Raw genomic sequence first — 19,095 nt, forward strand, 5'->3', positions numbered from 1 at the left:
GACTCTGGGAAATTGTGAAGGACAGGGAAGCCAAGCTGCAGTCCATGGGGTCTGCAGACATGCCTTAGCGACTAAATAAGAACAGCAACAGCAACACAGAAAGCACTGTCCCTCTGTAGGAGACCCGAGAACCTTCTAAATTGGCACAGCCAGTTGGACAATAGCAAGTCTCAAAACTGCTTAGGAGTTTCTACCCACTTCCCAGGTGGGCAGCTGAGGCCACAAGGAGGTTTGGCTGCTCATGAGCATTGCCTCACATGTTACTTGTTTTATTTTTTAGTAGCCAAAGAGTGTGTTATAGCCAAACTGTGTATAACTTTGTTTTATTATTGTTTTTTTAATACCATGATATGGTTTATAGAAATATGGGAAGCAGTATTTCAAAATTTAATTAATATAAAAGCAATGCAAAACCCCATCACCACATCCTTACTTACAGGGAAAGAGGTGGTATAGTCCATTACCAAACAACGTATTGCTAGCCAGGGAAAAACCCATAAAATCCAGGAAACATAGAAAGTGATTCTTTTCCTCAGTTTTGGCCCTATATCTCACCCCATCCAGAACCCACAAGAGGGTAGGTTTGGAGGAGGCTCTCTGTGCTAGTTGACCCATCCCAGCTCTTCGTCTATCATGAGACCCCCTTATTCTAAGCCAGGGAAAGTAAACTGGACTCCACAAACCAAACCCAGCCCACTGCTTGTTTCTGTATGTGAGCTTAGAATGGTTTTTACACTTTTAACTGGTTGAAAGAAATCAGAAATATTTGTGATATGCGAACATTATATGAAATTCTCATCTCAGTGTCCATAAATGAAATTTTACTGACAGCTAGCTCTGTCTGTGACTGCTTTCATGCTAAATGGCAGAGATGAGTAGTTGAGACAGAGGATGGATGTCCCAGAAAGCCTAAGTATTTCCTCTCTGACCATTTACAGAGCAAGTTTGCTGGCTCCTGTTCTAACCCTGAGCACACCTGTGACGTTCAGGTTGGCTAGTGAACCTCTCGCCCCAGACGCTGTCTTTCTCCCCTTCTCTCTTGTCTCCTAGGCTACTTGAACATCTCTTCTCCTTGACAAGGCTGGTCCCTCAGTCACTTTTAGCTGCCACGGGGCCTGGATGGCAAGGATTGGGGATGGGGTGGAGAATGAGAAGGCTTGTTTGGTCACAACCAGGAGTCACTGCCAGACCCCCAGGCCTTCTGTGCTATCTGGCTGCTGCTGCTGCTAAGTCACTTCAGTCGTGTCCGACTCTGTGCGACCCCATAGACGGCAGGCAGCCCACTGTCCCTGGGATTCTCCAGGCAAGAACACTGGAGTGGGTTGCCATTTCCTTCTCCAATGCATGAAAGTGAAAAGCGAAAGTGAAGTTGCTCAGTCGTGCCTGACTCTTCGCAATCCCATGGACTGCAGCCCACCAGGCTCCTCCATCCATGGGATTTTCCAGGCAAGAGTACTGGAGTGGGGTGCCATTGCCTTCTCCGAGGGAATCTATATTTTATTCTCTGGATTATAGTCTAGAAGAATATCTGAATCTTTTTTCACCTTGAGCTCCTCGGAGCCTCTCTTTATGCCTCATCTCAGAAAAGCAGGAATTTTGAGGAGAAAACAATCTATCCTGTCCGCCTGCTGTACCTATGATGGGGAGGAGAATTTACAATGTAGAGAGCATGCTAAAGATCGTACATTCTACTCTCAGCTGGTCTACTCCCGATACATCACTGCTTCTTTAGCTTTGTTCATTCCACTCCCTCACCCTGGAATCTGCTCCTCTTCTCCATCTGTCTTCTTTCTCTTTAAAGAAAAGATCACTGTCCCGGTGTCCCACTGTCCCAGACTCCTTTTTCTCCTGAACCCCAAGAGGTCACTCCTAGCTGCAGACACGCTGACCCATTCACACCCTTCTGCAAGTGCGGCTCTCCCTCTTGTCTGAAATGCTAAGCTGACAACCTTGACTCCTGTCTCCCTGGCTTTAGATCCTACACTGCTCTCTGGATAAGATATGTAAACCTTGCTGTGAGCTGATTCCCATTTATCTCACCCCTTGCTTCAAATTCCCTGCTCAGGCAGGTTCTCTAATACATGGTTCTTTATATTTTCTTCTCTGCCAGGATGTTGCACTACCCCCAACCCAGGCCTTTTACCTAACTGTGCTCACATGTGCTCAGTTGCTCAGTCATGTCTGACCCTTTGTGACCCCCATGGACTGTAGCCGGGCTACAGTCTTTCCACGGGGTCAGACTCCTCTGTTCAGGGAATTTTTCAGGCAAGGAAACTGAGGCACAGAGAAGTTAAATAGTACTCCTTAGATCATACAGCTGTGTTGTGTGTGCTTAGTCACTCAGTCGTGTCCGACGCTTTGTGATTCCGTGGACTATAGCCCGCCAGGTTCCTCTCTGTCCAGGGAATTCTGCAGACAAGAATACTGGAATGGGTGGCCATGCCCTCCTCCAGGGGTTCTTCCCAACCCAGGGATCTAACCCAGGTCTCTGGCATTGCAGGCAGATTCTTTACCATCTGAGCCACCAGGGAAACCCATGAATACTGGAGTGGGTCAGTTCAGTTGTTCAGTTGTGTCCTACTCTTTGTGACCCTGCGGACTGCAGCATGTCAGGCTTCCGTGTCCATCACCAACTCTGAGACCTTACTCAAACTCATGTCCATTGAGTTGGCAATGTCATCCAACCATCTCATCTTCTGTCGTCTCCTTCTCCTCCTGCCTTCAATCTTTCCCTGCATCAGGGTCTTTTCCAATAAGTCAGTTCTTCACATCAGGTGGCCAAAGTATTGGAGCTTTAGTTCAGCATCAGTCCTTCCAATGAATTTTCAGGGTTGATTTCCTTTAGAATTGACTAGTTAGATCTCCTTGCTGTCCAAGGGACTGTCAAGAGTCTTCTCCAACACCACAGTTCAAAAGCATCAGTTCTTCAGTACTCAGCTTTCTTTATGGTCCAACTGTTACATCCATACATTACTACTGGAAAAACTGTGGTGTTGGTGGTTTAGTCGCTAAGTCATGTCCACCTCTTGCGATCCCATGGACTGTGCCCACCAGGCTTCTCTGTCCATGGGATTCTCCAGGCAAGAATACTGGAGTGGGTTGCCATTTCCTTCTCCAGGGGATCTTCCTGACCTAGGAATCAAAGCTGGGTTTCCTGCACTGCAGGCAGATGATTTACCAACTGAGCTATGAGGGAAGCAGCTTTGACTATATGGACCTTTGTCAGTAAAGGAATGTCTCTACTTTTTAATATGCTGTCTAGGTTTGTCATAGCTTTTCTTCCAAGGAGCAAGTGTCTTTTAATTTCATGGCTGCAGTCACCATCTGCAGAGATTTTGGAACACAAGAAAAAGTCTCTCACCATTTCCCCATCAATTTGCCATGAAGTGATGGGACCAGATGCCATGATCTTTATTTTTTGAATGTTGAGTTTTAAGCCAGCTTTTTCACTCTCCTCTTTCACCTTCATCTAGAGGCTCTTTAGTTTTTCTTCACTTTCTGACATAAGGATGGTGTCATCTGCATATCTGAGGTTATTGATATTTCTCCCTGCAATCTTGATTCAAGCTTGTGCTTGATCCAGTCCAGCATTTTGCATGGTGTACTCTGCATATAAGTTAAATAAACAAGGTGACGATAAATAGCCTTGATGTACTCCTTTCCCAATTTGGAACCAGCCCATTGTTCCATGTCTGGTTCTAACTGTTGCTTCTGGACCTGCATACAGATTTCTCAGGAGGCAGGTAAGGTAATCTGATATTCCCATCTCCTTAAGAATTTTCCACAGTTTGTTGTAATCCACACAGTCAAAGGCTTTAGCATAGTCAATGAAGCAGATGTTTTTCTGGAATTCTCTTGCTTTTTCTATGATCCAGAGGATGTTGGCAATTTGATCTCTGGTTCCTTTGCCTTTTCTGAATCCAGCTTGAACATCTGGAAGTTCTCAGTTCACGTACTGTTGAAGCCTGCCTTGGAGAATTTTGAGCATTACTTTGCTAGTGTGTGAGATGAGTGCAATTGTGTGGTAGCTTGAACATTCTTTGGCATTGCCTTTCTTTGGGATTGGAATGAAAACTGACCTTTTTCATTTCTGTGGCCACTGCTGAGTTTTCCAAATTTGCTTGCATATTGAAGGGAGCACTTTAACACCATCATCTTTTAGAATTTGAAATAGCTCAGTTGGAATTCCATCATCTCCACTAGTTTTGTTTGTAGTGATGCTTCCTAAAGCCCACTTGACTTCACATTCCAGGATGTCTGGCTCTAGGTAAGTGATCACACCATCATGGTTCAGTTCTGTTCAGTTCAGTCACTCAGTCGTGTCTGACTCTTTGCGACCCCATGAATCGTAGCATGCCAGGCCTCCCTGTCCACCACCAACTCCTGGAGTTCACTCAGACTCACGTCTGTCGAGTCAGTGATGCCATCCAGCTATCTCATCCTCTGTTGTCCCCTTCTCCTCCTGCCCCCAATCCCTCCCAGCATCAGAGTCTTTTCCAATGAGTCAGCTCTTCGCATGAGGTAGCCAAAGTACTGGAGTTGCAGCTTTAGCATCATTCCCAGGGCTGATCTCCTTCAGAATGGACTGGTTGGATCTCCTTGCAGTCCAAGGGACTCTCAAGAGTCTTCTCCAACACCACAGTTCAAAAGCATCAATTCTTCAGCACTCAGCCTTCTTCACAGTCCAACTCTCACATCCATACATGACCACAGGAAAAACCATAGCCTTGACTAGACGGACCTTAGTCGGCAAAGTAATGTCTCTGCTTTTGTATATGCTATCTAGGTTGGTCATAACTTTTCTTCCAAGGAGTAAGCATCTTTTAATTTCATGGCTGCAATCACCATCTGCAGTGATTTGGGAGCCCAGAAAAATAAAGTCTGACACTGTTTCCACTGTTTCCCCATCTATTTGCCATGAAGTGATGGGACCAGATGCCATGATCTTCGTTTTCTGAATGTTGAGCTTTAAGCCAACTTTTTCACTCTCCTCTTTTACTTTCATCAAGAGGCTTTTCAGTTCCTCTTCACTTTCTGCCATAAGGGTGGTGTCATTTGCATATCTGAGGTTATTGATATTTTTCCCGGCAATCTTGATTCCAGCTTGTGTTTCTTCCAGTCCAGCATTTCTCATGTTGTACTCTGCATAGAAGTTAAATAAGCAGGATGACAATATACAGCCTTGACGCACTCCTTTTCCTATTTGGAACCAGTCTGTTGTTCCATGTCCAGTTCTGGGTCATTAAGATCTTTTTTGTATAGTTTGATACTTCCCTGCTAACTCAATTGGTAAAGAATCTGCCTGCAATGCAGGAGACCCTGGTTCGATTCTAGGTTAGAAAGATTCGCTGGAGAAGGGATAGGCTACCCACTCCTGTCCCTCCTAGCCCAAGTATTCTTGGGCTTCCCTTGTGGCTCAGCTGGTAAAGAATATGCCTGCAATGTGGGAGATCTGGATTATATCCCTGGGTTGGGAAGACCCCCTGGAGAAGGAAACAGCTACCCACTCTAGTATTCTGGTCTGCAGAATTCCATGGACTATACAGTCACAAAGAGTTGGATACGACTGAGGAACTTTCACTTTCACTTTCAGTGAGAATTCCGTCACCTCCACTAACTTTGTTTGTAGTGATGCTTCCTAAGACTCACTTGATTTCACAGTCCAGGATGTCGCACCATCGTGGTTATCTGGGTCATGAAGATCTTTTTTTTGTATAGTTCTCCTGGGTATTCTTGCCACCACTTCTTAGCATCCTCTGCTTGTATTAGGTCCATACCATTTCTGTCCTTTGTTATGCCCTTCTTTGCATAAAATATTCCCTTGGTATCCCTAATTCTCTTGAAGAGATCTCTAGTCTTTCCCATTCTATTGTTTGCCTCTATTTCTTTGCATTGATCACTGAGGAAGTGATCAATTGATCACTTTCTTATCTCTCCTTGCTATTCTTTGGAGTAGATAGCCTATCTCTTCTCCAGGGGATCTTTCCGACCCAGGAACTGGGGTCTCCATCATTGCAGTCGGGTTATTTACCAGCTGAGCTACCAGCAGATCATACAGCTAGTCACTGGCAAAACTGGGATTTGAATCCAGGTCTGTCTGGCTGCCAAAGCTTTGACATTTCCCTATTATCTCTTTTTCCTACCTATCACTTATATTTTAGCAACATCGACAGAACTATAGAGTAATAAGAAAAAGAAAGAAAGAGAAAAAGGGAAACTTTGGCCATACACTTGCTACGTGAAAATAAAATCCAGCTGTTTAAATTAAATTTACCCGTCATCTTGTCCTATACTTATCCTGTCCATATATATGTATCGCGTGTACATGGGTAGACATGCTGTTTGTGTGCTGCTTTTTTTATTTTTAACCTAACATTACATTAAAAGCATTTATCAGCGTCTGGTTACAGTCTTCATAATTGTAATGCTAATGACTTGTACTTCACTTCTGATCTCAGTATTAGTGGCAAGAGTTTCCCAACTCCAGTGTCACCTTTCTCCCTTCCCTTTCTGCTCACTGCTCTATAAATGCCTCTGGCCTTTACTGGAGGCAGCTGTGAAGACAGTGCTGAACTTGGTGTCAGAAGAGTTGGACAGAGTCCCAGATCTGACATAAACAGTTGTGTGACCTTGAGCAAGTCAAATTTGTTCAATTCCCAGCTCCTCCCTTGGTTTGTGAGCACCTATAGGGCAGGACTGTGGAAAATTCTGAAAGAGATGGGAATACCAGACCACCTGACCTGCCTCTTGAGAAATCTGTATGCAGGCCAGGAAGCAACAAGTAGAACTGGACATGGAACAACAGACTGGTTCCAAATAGGAAAAGGAGTACGTCAAGGCTGTATATTGTCACTCTGCTTATTTAACTTATATGCAGAGTACATCATGAGAAACGCTGGACTGGAAGAAACACAAGCTGGAATCAAGATTGCAGGGAAAAATATCAATAACCTCAGATATGCAGATGACACCACCCTTATGGCAGAAAGTGAAGAGGAACTAAAAAGCCTCTTAGTGAAAGTGAAAGAGGAGAGTGAAAAAGTTGGCTTAAAGTTCAACATTCAGAAAACAAAGATCATGGCATCCGGTCCCATCACTTCATAGGAAATAGATGGGGAAACAGTGGAACCAGTGTCAGACTTTATTTTTTGGGGCTCCAAAATCACTGCAGATGTTGATTTCAGCCATGAAATTAAAAGACGCTTACTCCTTGGAAGGACTGTTATGACCAACCTAGATAGCATATTCAAAAGCAGAGACATTACTTTGCCGACTAAGGTCCGTCTAGTCAAGGCTATGGTTTTTCCAGTAGTCATGTATGGATGTGAGAGTTGGACTGTGAAGAAGGCTGAGTGCTGAAGAATTGATGCTTTTGAACTGTGTTGTTGGAGAAGACTCTTGAGAGTCCCTTGGACTGCAAGGAGATCCAACCAGTCCATTCTGAAGGAGATCAGCCCTGGGATTTCTTTGGAAGGACTGATGCTGAAGCTGAAACTCCAGTACTTTGGCTACCTCATGCGAAGAGCTGACTCACTGGAAAAGACTCTGATGCTGGGAGGGCTTGGGGGCAGGAGGAGAAGGGGACGACAGAGGATGAGATGGCTGGATGGCCTCACCGACTCGATGGATGTGAGCCTGAGTGAACTCTGGGAGTTGGTGATGGACAGAGAGGCCTGGCGTGCTGGGATTCATGGGGTCGCAAAGAGTTGGACGCAACTGAGCAACTGAACTGAACTTAGGGCAGGAACTGTTTTATTTCTCCTTCATAGGCCTTGTGTCTGGCACAGATGATGAGATCAATACATATTTGATAAAGGCTTTCAACTTCCTCATCTATAAAATTGGATAATTAAGCCTATTCCATAAGGATATGGTAATTAAATAAAGGTTTTTACACACATATGATTACATATATATGCACCCTGCAGTTGTAAATCATTATGGAAATATAAGTTGGTGTAACTATTTTAATTGCTAGGTTTATACAATTCACATAAAAGTCTATTCAATTATATGGAAGAATAGTGAGCTTCCTGCCTGGTGTTGCATCTTCTGTCCAGATGTTTGGCATCCTGTAGGCTTAGTAGGCCAGAAACTTAAAAGAATCACCATTCAGTGTTTACATCTAATTGTTTTCCTTCTTCATGATGTTCTCTGCTTTGGCAATGGAGACTGCATGTGTTTAACTTGCTGGGTACAGCGCCTTGCTCAGTCAGGACCTTTATAACTATACTTTGGTAGTCCCTGGGAACCTAAAAGGGGCAGACCTGACTGGGTGACTAAACAACAACAGGAAGGCCTAAGAAACAGCAACAACATCTCTTCTGGGCTTCCCAGGGGGTACAGTGCTAAAGAATCCACCTGCCAATGCAGGATACTTGGGTTTGATCGCTAGGTCGGGAAGATCCCCTGGAGTAGGAAATGGCAACCCACTCCAGTGTGCTTGCCTTGAGAATCCCACGGACAGAGCAGCCTGGTGGGCTAGAGTCCATGGGGTAGCAAAGAGTTGGACACAACTGAGCGACTGAACGTGCATGGTATGATTAAAATGAAGGACTTGGAATGTTAATTATTCAGATATAAGGGACAGTTCAGTTCAGTTCAGTTCAGTCGCTCAGTCATGTCCGACTCTTTGTGACCGCATGAATCCCAGCACGCCAGGCCTCCCTGTCCATCACCAACTCCCAGAGTTCACTCAAACTCACATCCATTGAGTCCGTGATGCCATCCAGCCATCTCATCCTCTGTCATCCCCTTCTCCTCCTGCCCCCAATCCCTCCCAGCATCAGAGTCTTTTCCAATGAGTCAACTCTTTGCATGAGGTGGCCACAGTACTGGAGTTTCAGCTTTAGTATCATTCCTTCCAAAGAAATCCCAAGGCTGTTCTCCTTCAGAATGGACTGGTTGGATCTCCTTGCAGTCCAAGGGACTCTCAAGAGTCTTCTCCAACACCACAGTTCAAAAGCATCAATTCTTCAGCACTCAGCCTTCTTCACAGTCCAACTCTCACATCCATACATGACTACTGGAAAAACCATAGCCTTGACTAGACGGACCTTAGTCGGCAAAGTAATGTCTCTGCTTTTGAATATGCTATCTAGGTTGGTCATAACAGTCCTTCCAAAGAGTAAGCGTCTTTTAATTTCGTGGCTGCAGTCACCATCTGCAGTGATTTTGGAGCCCAGAGAAATAAAGTCTGACACTGTTTCCACTGTTTCTCCATCTATTTCCCATGGAGTGATGGGACCGGATGCCATGATCTTTGTTTTCTGAATGTTGAGCTTTAAGCCAACTTTTTCACTCTCCTCTTTCACTTTCATTAAGAGGCTTTTTATTTCCTCTTCACTTTCTGCCATAAGGGTGGTGTCATCTGCATATCTGAGGTTATTGGTATTTCTCCCGGCAATCTTGATTCCAGCTTGTGTTTCTTCCAGTCCAACGTTTCTCATGATGTACTCTGCATGTAAGTTAAATAAGCAGGGTGACAATATACAGCCTTGACGTACTCCTTTTCCTATTTGGAACCAGTCTGTTGTTCCATGTCCGGTTCTAACTGATGCTTCCTGGCCTGCATACAGATTTCTCAAGAGGCAGGTCAGGTGGTCTGGGATTCCCATCTCTCTCAGAATTTTCCACAGTTTATTGTGATCCACACAGTCAAAGGCTTTGGCATAGTCAATAAAGCAGAAAGAGATGTTTTTCTGGAACTCTCTTGCTTTTTCCATGATCCAGCGGGTGTTGGCAATTTGATCTCTGGTTCCTCTGCCTTTTCTAAAACCAGCTTGAACATCTGGAAGTTCATGGTTCACATATTGCTGAAGCCTGGCTTGGAGAATTTTGAGCATTACTTTACTAGCATGTGAGATGAGTGCAATTGTGCAGTAGTTTGAGCATTTTTTAACATTGCCTTCCTTTGGGATTGGAAGAAAACTGACCTTTTCCAGTCCTGTGGCCACTGCTGAGTTTTCCAAATGTGCTGGCATATTGAGTGCAGCACTTTCACAGCATCATCTTTCAGGATTTGAAACAGCTCAACTGGAATTCCACCACCTCCACTAGCTTAGTTCATAGCGATGCTTTCCAAGGCCCACTTGACTTCACATTCCAGGATATCTGGCTCCAGATTAGTTATCACATCATCATGATTATCTGGGTCGTGAAGATCTTTTTTGTACAGTTCTTCTGTGCATTCTTCCACGTCTTCTTAATATCTTCTGCTTTTAGGTACAGACCATTTCTGTCCTTTTTCGAGCCCATCTTTGCATGAAATGTTCCCTTCTAATTTTCTTGAAGAGATCTCTAGTTTTTCCCATTCTGTTCTTTTTCTCTATTTCTTTGCATTGATCACTGAGGAAGGCTTTCTTATCTCTCCTTGCTATTCTTTGGAACTCTGCATTCAGATGCTTATATCTTTCCTTTTCTCCTTTGCTTTTCACCTCTCTCCTTTTCACAGCTTTTGTAAGGCCTCCCCAGACAGCCATTTTGCTTTTTTTGCATTTCTTTTCCATGGGATGGTCATGATCCCTGTCTCCTGTACAATGTCACGAACCTCATTCTATAATCCATCAGGCACTCTATCTATCAGATCTAGGTTCTTAAATCTATTTCTCACTTCCACTATATAATCATAAGGGATTTGATTTAGGTCATACCTGAATGGTCTAGCGGTTTTCCCTACTTTCTTCAATTTCAGTCTGAATTTGGTAATAAGGAGTTCATGATCTCAGCCACAGTCAGCTCCTGGTCTTGTTTTTGTTGACTATATAGAGCTTCTCCATCTTTGGCTGCAAAGAATATAATCAATCTGATTTTGGTGTTGACCATCTGGTGATGTCCATGTGTAGAGTCTTCTCTTGTGTTTTTGGAAGAGGGTGTTCGCTATGACCAGTGCATTTTCTTGGCAAAACTCTGTTAGTCTTTGCCCTGCTTCATTCCGCATTCCAAGGCCAAATTTGCCTGTTATCCCAGGTGTTTCTTAACTTCCTACTTTTGCATTCCAGTCTCCAATAATAAAAAGGACATCTTTTTTGGGTGTTAGTTCTAAAAGGTCTTGTAGGTCTTCATAAAACCTTTCAAGTTCAGCTTCTTCAGCGTTACTGGTTGGGGCATAGACTTGGATAACTGTGTTATTGAATGGTTTGCCTTGGAGACAAACAGAGATCATTCTGTCGTTTTTGAGATTGCATCCACGTACTGCATTTCGGACTCTTCTGTTGACCATGATGGCTACTCCATTTCTTCTGAGGGATTCCTGCCTGCGGTAGTAGATATAATGGTCATCTGAGTTAAATTCACCCATTCCAGTCCATTTTAGTTCACTGATTCCTAGAATGTCTACATTCACTCTTGCCATCTCCTGTTTGACCACTTCCAATTTGCCTTGATTCATGGACCTGACATTCCAGGTTCCTATGCAATATTGTATTGTGTTAACCCCACTTACAGATAACAATGATACACTCTGAATTAAAATGTTAAAATCACCCCTTTAAAGGCTCTGATGAGTGTGAGATAGTGTGAACTGGAGGGATATCATGTCATGAAAGAGGGCAACTGAATGAGAGTTTTATACCCAATCATTCTACCTGCATGGTGCAGGATGGCTGGACTGCATGCCGAAAGGTCCAGTATTACAGCCATATAGTGCCAGAGGACAGAGTTTGAGGTTGCCAAAATTGTTGCAAAGGTAGGGAGGAAATCCTGGAAAGGAGAAAGGTGTAGAAGGGTAAGCCCAAATTCGGCATATAAGTTTTAACCACTTTGTGGCTTATTACTAATTTCTGCAACTGGAGGGGATACTCCAGGGAATCAGGTAGAAATCAACTGTTGGAGGACTAAACAAACTAAATGGATGTTTCAGCTGTTGCCTAGTTGTCTGTATTCTAGAAAAACGATTAATCCCTTTCTGAGGAAAATAATGTTCTCAGAGAGTCTGCAGTATATAATATACAATAAAAAAGCACTCCATATACCAAGAAATGGGCAAATGTAACTCATAATCAAGATGAAAAATCAGCCAATAGGAACCAACTGTGAGATGACTCAGATGTTAAAATTTTCAATAAGAATTTTAAGTAGAAGTTATAAATATATACAGTGACTTAGAGGAATATATGATTCTAAAGAGTGAGAAGATGAGAAATCTCAATGAAGAAATGTAAATTATATAAAAGAACCAACTGGAAATCCTGGAACTGAAAAATTCCATATGTGGAATAAAAAATTCAATGGATAAGCTTAACAGAAAATTTGGAATGATAGGAGAAAGGATCATTACATTGAACTTAGATTAACATAAATTTTCCAATCTAGAGAACAGAAAAAAAAAAAAAGATTTAAAAAGTTGAATAGAACCTCAGTGATCCGTGGAAAAATGTCAAGTGATCCAACATATGTGTAGCCGGAGATCAGAAAGAGGAATGAGTAAAAGTGAGACAGAAAAAAATTTAACAAGTAATCCCATATTTGATTAATAATGCATACACACACACACACACACACACACACATACAGATCTAAGAAGCATAATGATGAGTAAGCAAGATAAAACATGTCAGAAACAGTGGAAATAAAAGGTAATGGAGTAAAATCTTTAAAGTACTAAAATAATAATTTAAAGAAATCCTGTCAAGCCAGAATTCTATGCTCAGCAAAAGTATACTTCAAACATGAATGCAAAATGAATACTTTTTCAGATAAACAAAAACTGAGAGAAATCAACGTCAGCAAACATGACTACAGGAAATTCTAAAAGAAATTAGTCATACTAAAGGGAAAAGGTCCCAGATGGAAATTTAGATCTTCAGGAAAGAATGAAGAGACCTCAAATGGTAAACATGTAAGAAGTATAAAACATGCTGTATTTTCCTTCTTTCAGTTTCCTTAGAAGTTATCTAAGTTCCAGCTATGATGGATTAACAAGAACCAGACTTGGGTTCCCATGATAAATGACCAGAAAACAGAACAAATATCTGAAACACTGTTTTCAACAATAGACTGCAGGCAAGATGAGCCTTTGATGCCGAAAGAAGAGAAATGTATGAGATGAAGTCTGTGATAGACTGGCTTTCTCCTTGAAATCACACTGTAAACAAAGGTATAGGAAGGAGAATCTCAAGCAAAATATAGTAGTTTTGCTAGATGATGATATATAGTTCTAAGTTTAAGGAGGCTGCTGCTGCTACTGCTAAGTCACTTCAGTCGTGTCTGACTCTGAGGTGACTGGAACTTGTGGGCCAGAGTTTTATAATGGAGGGAGCTAAACAGAAAAGCTGTCCAACAAAGCTGCCCAGCAACGGTGTCCAACAAAGGTCCATCTAGTCAAAGTATGGTTTTTCCAGCAGTCATGCATGGATGTGAGAGTTAGACCACAAAGAAAGCTGAGCACCGAAGAACTGATGCTTTTGAACTGTGGTGTTGGAGAAGACTCTTTAGAGTCCCTTGGACTGCAAGGAGCTCCAACCAGTCAATCCTAAAGGAAATCAGTCCTGAATATTCATTGGAAGGACTGATGCTGATACTGTAACTCTAATACTCTGGCTACCAGATGCGAAGAACTGACTCACTGGAAAAATTCCTGATGTTGGGAAAGATTGAAGGTGGGAGGAGAAGGGGATGACAGAGGATGAGATGGTTGGATTGCATCACCGACTCGTTGGACATGATTTTGAGTAAGCTCCGAGAGTTGGTGATGAACAGGGAAGCCTGGCGTGTTACACAGTCCATGGGGTCACAAAGAGTTGGACATGACTGAGCATCTGAACTGAACTGAAACAGAAAAGGAAATCCAAAAATCTGTGTGGGTGTCTCATTGAGTCTCTGCTGAATACTAAGCTGCACATGTGTAGAGTGAAGTTCTACAGGGATGGGCAAAGAAAGACTATGAAACTATAAGCCAAACATTACTAGACCTCATATGCGGCTGGGAGGCAGTCAGGACCCAATCAGCCAGAATAGCATCCTTATTAATCCCCCAGGGTACAAAGAAGAGACTCCTGCAGGGTTACACCTTATTAGTAAGGTGAAAATATTTGTAAAGCATACTACTCTAGAGTCACACTAAGAGAGAGTTGAAAAACAAGTTCTGAAAAGATTATACTCTTCTGCAATTTAACTTCCTACAAAGGTAAAGCACAATACTATTTTTATAAAAGGCAACAAGTTGAAATACTCAGCAACATAAAAATGTCAATGTTTACAAGTATTTTTTCAGCTTCACTGAGGTATAATTCACCTATCAAAGTGTAATTATTTAAATCGTACAATGATTTGATACATATGTATATTGTGAAAGAATTTCTACCATGAATTAATACATTCATCACCTCATATATAGACTTTTTTCTTTAATGAAAACACTTGTTTTACTCTTTGCAAATTTTGATTATCCAATACCTTAATATCAGAAAGAGTCAGACACAACTGAGTGACTGAACTGAACTGAACCATAATATCAATTATAGTCACTATGTTCGACATCAGATTCTCAGACCTTACTCATCTTATTAACTGAAATTTTGTACCATTTTAGCAGCCTCCCCCTCTTTCTCGCATTCTCCAGCCCCTGGCAAACACTCTTCTATTCTCTGTAGACATGCAGAACACGTGCAGTATTTGTCTTCCTCTGTCTGTCTTAGTTCACATAACATAACGCCTTCCTCATTTATCCATGTCATCACGAATAGCAGGAGTTCCTTTATTCAAAGGCTGCAGAACATTCAGCATAACATTCCATTTTACACACACGCACACACACACAGAGCTGACCCTCGAACAATACAACCTTGAACTGCATGAATACACTTATGTGTGGATTTTTTTCAATAGTACATCCTACAGTTCTGCAAGATTCAGGGTTGGTTGAATCTGCAGATGCAGAAACTCCAAATTGGAGGAACTGAGTATTTGGAGGGAAAATAATAAGTCATATGTTAATTATTGACTGTTGGAGGGTCAGTATCCCTAACCCCTTAGTTGTTCAAGAGCCAACTATATATGTATTACACAATTCCTTTATCCACTCATCTATTGAGGGACAATTTATATTGTTTTCATGCCTTTTTGTTGTTGTTCAATCTCTCAGTCATGTCTGCTCAGTCTTTGCAGCCCCATGGACTACAGCATGCCAGGCTTCCCTGTCCTTCACCATCTATTATTATTATTTTTGGCCAAGCCTTGCTTGTGGGATCTCAGCTCCCCGACCAGGGATTGAACCCGGGCCCTCAGCAGTGAAAGCACCGAGTCCTAACCACTGGACCACCAGGGAGTTTCTGTTGTGAATAATGCTGCAGTAATCTTGCAGATAGCTCTGCAAAAATGTGACTTTGTTTCCTTCGTGTATATACCTAGAAATAGACTTGCCGGATCTTATGGTAGTTCTATTTTTAATTTCTTGAGGAACCTGCATAGTGTTTCCATAGTGGTTGTACCAGATTACATTTCTACCACAGTGTACGAGGGTTCCCTTTTCTCCATGCCCTCACTGATAATTGTTATAACTTTTTGATAATGGCCATCCTAACAGTTATAAGGTGATATCTCACTGTGATTTTGATCTGCGTTTCCCTGGTGACTAATGATGTTGAACATCTTTTCATGTACCTGCTGGCCATTTATGTGTCTTCTTTGGAAATGTATTTATTCAGGTCCTCTCTCCATTATTCAATTGGGTTACTTATTTATTTATGCTATTGAGTTGTATGAGTTCCTTGTATATTTTGGGATATTAACCCCTTACTGAATATGTGGTTTGCAAATATTCTATCCCAGTCCTTAGGTGCCTTTGCATTTTGTCGATGGCTTTGCTATGCCTTTTAGTTTCATGTTGATCCACTTGTTTATTTTTGTTGTCAAATCCAAAAAATCCAAGACCAATGTCAAAGAGATTATGTCCTATGTTTTCTTCTTTACAGGTTCAGGTTTTTCTTTCAAGTATTTAATCCATTTTGAGTTGGTTATTGTGTGTGGTGTAAGATAAGGATCCAGTTTTAGTCTTTTCCATGCAGCTGTCCAGTTTTCTCAATACCATTTTTTGAAAAGACTGTTCTGCTGTATAGTCTTGACTTCCTGTTGAAAATTAATTAACCATATGTGCATGGCTCTATTTCTGGGATCACTATTCTGTTCAATGGATATATGTATCTGTTTTTATACCCATATAATTCTGTTTTGATTACTACAGCTTTGCAATTTAGTTTGCAATCAGATAGTGTGATGCCTCCACTTTTGCTTTTCTTTCTCAAGATGGTTCTGTACTTTGGAAATTTTTGTGGTTCCATATGAATTTGAGCATTTTTCTGTATCTGTGAAACATGCCATTGGAATTTTTGTAGGGATTGCATTGGCTTTGGCTTGTATGGACATTTTAGCAATATAATTCTTCCAAGCCATGAATACAGAATATTTTCCTATTTATTTATATCTTCTTCAACTTCTATCATCAGTGCTTTATAGTTTTTAGTGTTTAAATCTTTCACCTTGTTGGTTAAAGTTATTTCTAAGTGTTTTATTCTTTTAGATGCTATTATAAATTGGATTGTTTCCTTAATTTCTTTTTCTGATAGTTTATTATTACTGTATAGAAACAAAACTGACCTTTTTTTTAAAAAAAAATACTTGGTATGTATGTAGTAACTGTTTTTATAATGCTTTAAATATAACATTTTAAATTAGTCAGTTATTCATTTATTTTTACAGTAGTTCCTTGTTGGTTATCCATTCTAAATGTAGCAAGGAGTGTGTACAAGTCAATCCCAAACTTCCGATCTATTCCTCTCTGCCACTATTCCCCCAGTAACCATACATTTATTCTCTAAGTCTGTGAGTCTGTTTCTGTTTTGTAAATAAGTTCATTTGTATAATTTTTTTAGATCCTGGATATAAGGGATATCATATAATATTTGTCTTTCCCTGTCTGACTTGCTTCACTTAGTGTGATAATCTCCAGATCCATTCATGTGGCTGTAAATGTATTATTCCATTCTTTTTAATGGCTGAGTAATACTCCATTGTATATATGCACCACATCTTTATCCATTCATTTGTCAGTGGACATTTAGGTTGCTTCCATGTCTTGGCTATTGTTAATAGTGCTGCAATGAATATTGGAATACAGGTATCCTTTCAAACTATGCTTTTCTCCAGACATACACTCAGGAGTGGGACTGCTAGATGGTATGGCAGTTCTATTTTTAGTTTTGTAAGGAACCTCCATACTGTTCTCCATAATGGCTGTATCCATTTACATTCCCACCAACAGTGTAGGAGGGTTCTCTTCTCTCCACATCCTCCGCAGCGTTTATTTTTTGTAGGTTTTTTGATAATAGCCATTCTGAGAGGTGTGAGGTGATATCTCATTGTTGTTTTGATCTGCATTTCTCTGATAATTAGTGCTGTTGAGCATCTTCTCATGTGCCTCTTGGGCATCTGTATGCCTTCTTTGGAGAAATGTCTATTTTGTCTTCTGCCCACTTTTTGATTGGGTTGTTTGTTTTTTGGATATTGAGCTGCTTGTAAATTTTGGAATCTAATCCCTTGTTGGTTTTATTGTTTGGAAATATTTTTTCCCATTTTGTGGGCACAACTGATTTTGTATATTAATTTTGTATCCTACAACTTTACTGAATTTATTAGGTTTTAGCTTTGTGGATACCATGATGACAGTGTTTTTTTGGTGGAATCTTTAGGTTTTCGATATGTCATATTGTTGTATCTGCAAAGAGATAGTTTTAGTTCTTCCTTTCTGATATGGATGCCCCATATTTCCTTTTCTTGCTTAATTCCACTGGCTAAGACTTCCAGTACTATGTTGAATAATAATTAAAAAATGTGATAGGACTTCCTTGGTTGTTCAGTGGTTATGACTTCACGCTTCCAATGCAGACAGCCCAGGTTTGATTCTTGGTCAGGGAGCTAGATTCCACATACCACAATTAAGGGTTTGCTTTACGCAACTAAAGATCCCATGTACTGCAACTAAGGGCCGGTATAGCCAACTAAATAAATTCTTCTTTTACCCAGTTTTCTGTGAGCTTTTATAATGAAAATATATTAAATTTTGTCAAATGATTTTTCTGCATCTATTGCAATGATGCTATGATTTTTATCCTTCATTCTGTTAATGCGGTATATCACATATATTGATTTGCATGTGTTGATCCATCCTTGAATCCCTGGAAGAAATCTCACTTGATTATAATGTGTAATCCACCTATTGTGCTTTTGAATTTAATCTGCTAATATTTTATTGCGGATTTTTGCATCTATGTCCATTAGGGTGTTGCCTTCAATTTTCTTATCTTCAGCGTGTGTTTGTGTGTGCTCAGTCGCTCAGTTGTGTCTCACTCTCTACAGCCCCGTGGACTGTAACCCATCAGGCTCCTTTGTCCACGGGATATTCCAGGCAAGAATACTGGAGTGAGTTGCCATTTCATACTCCAGGGGAATCTTCCTGACCCAGGGATTTGGGGGCTACAGTTCATAAAGTCTCAAAGAGTCAGACATGACTGAAGTGACCTAGCATGCACACACATATACCAACAAATTAGATAACCTAGAATGAATGGATAAATTCATAGACGTATACAACCTATCAACGCTAAATGATGAAGAAACAGAAAATCTGAACAGACCAATAATGGCAACCTACCCCAGTATGGGATTTTCCAGACAAGAATACTGGAGTGGGTTGCCATGCCCTCCTCCATGCCCTCCTTCCTGTCCCAGGGATCAAACCTGTGTCTCTTATGTCTCCTGCAGTGGCGGGCAGGTTCTTCACCATTAGCACCACCTGGGAAGCCCCTTGTTGGTGTATAATTTATCATAATACTTTTTATGTCCGTAGTATTTCTGTGTTATCAGCTGTAATGTCTCTTATTTCAATATTGATTTTATTTGATCTTCACTCTTTTTTTCTTAGTTTAGCTAAGGGTTTGTCAATTTTATTTATCTTTTTTAAAAACCAGATTTTAGTTTCATTGACCTTTAAATTGTCTTTTTAGTCTCTGTTTCACCTGTTTCACTTTGATCTTTGTTAGATCCTTCCTTCTACTGATTTTGAGCCTATTTTGTTCTTTTCTACTTCCTTGAAATGTAAGG

General features: G+C 41.1%; 1 long non-coding RNA gene and 1 other non-coding gene across 4 annotated transcripts in view; one reads left to right on the forward strand and one right to left on the reverse strand.

Annotated features, from left to right (window-relative positions):
* The window catches only part of LOC138929725 (uncharacterized), a 259,119-nt gene that overhangs the window by 73,888 nt on the left and 166,136 nt on the right, over positions 1-19,095 (forward strand). The gene's annotated exons all lie outside the window — the stretch shown is intronic.
* On the reverse strand, positions 15,193-15,265 carry TRNAE-UUC (transfer RNA glutamic acid (anticodon UUC)). The gene has a single exon. It is a non-coding gene; the product is annotated as a tRNA-Glu (tRNA).

This window comes from Ovis canadensis, chromosome 1 (assembly GCF_042477335.2).
Source record: "Ovis canadensis isolate MfBH-ARS-UI-01 breed Bighorn chromosome 1, ARS-UI_OviCan_v2, whole genome shotgun sequence".
Classification (NCBI taxonomy): Eukaryota; Metazoa; Chordata; class Mammalia; order Artiodactyla; family Bovidae; genus Ovis; species Ovis canadensis.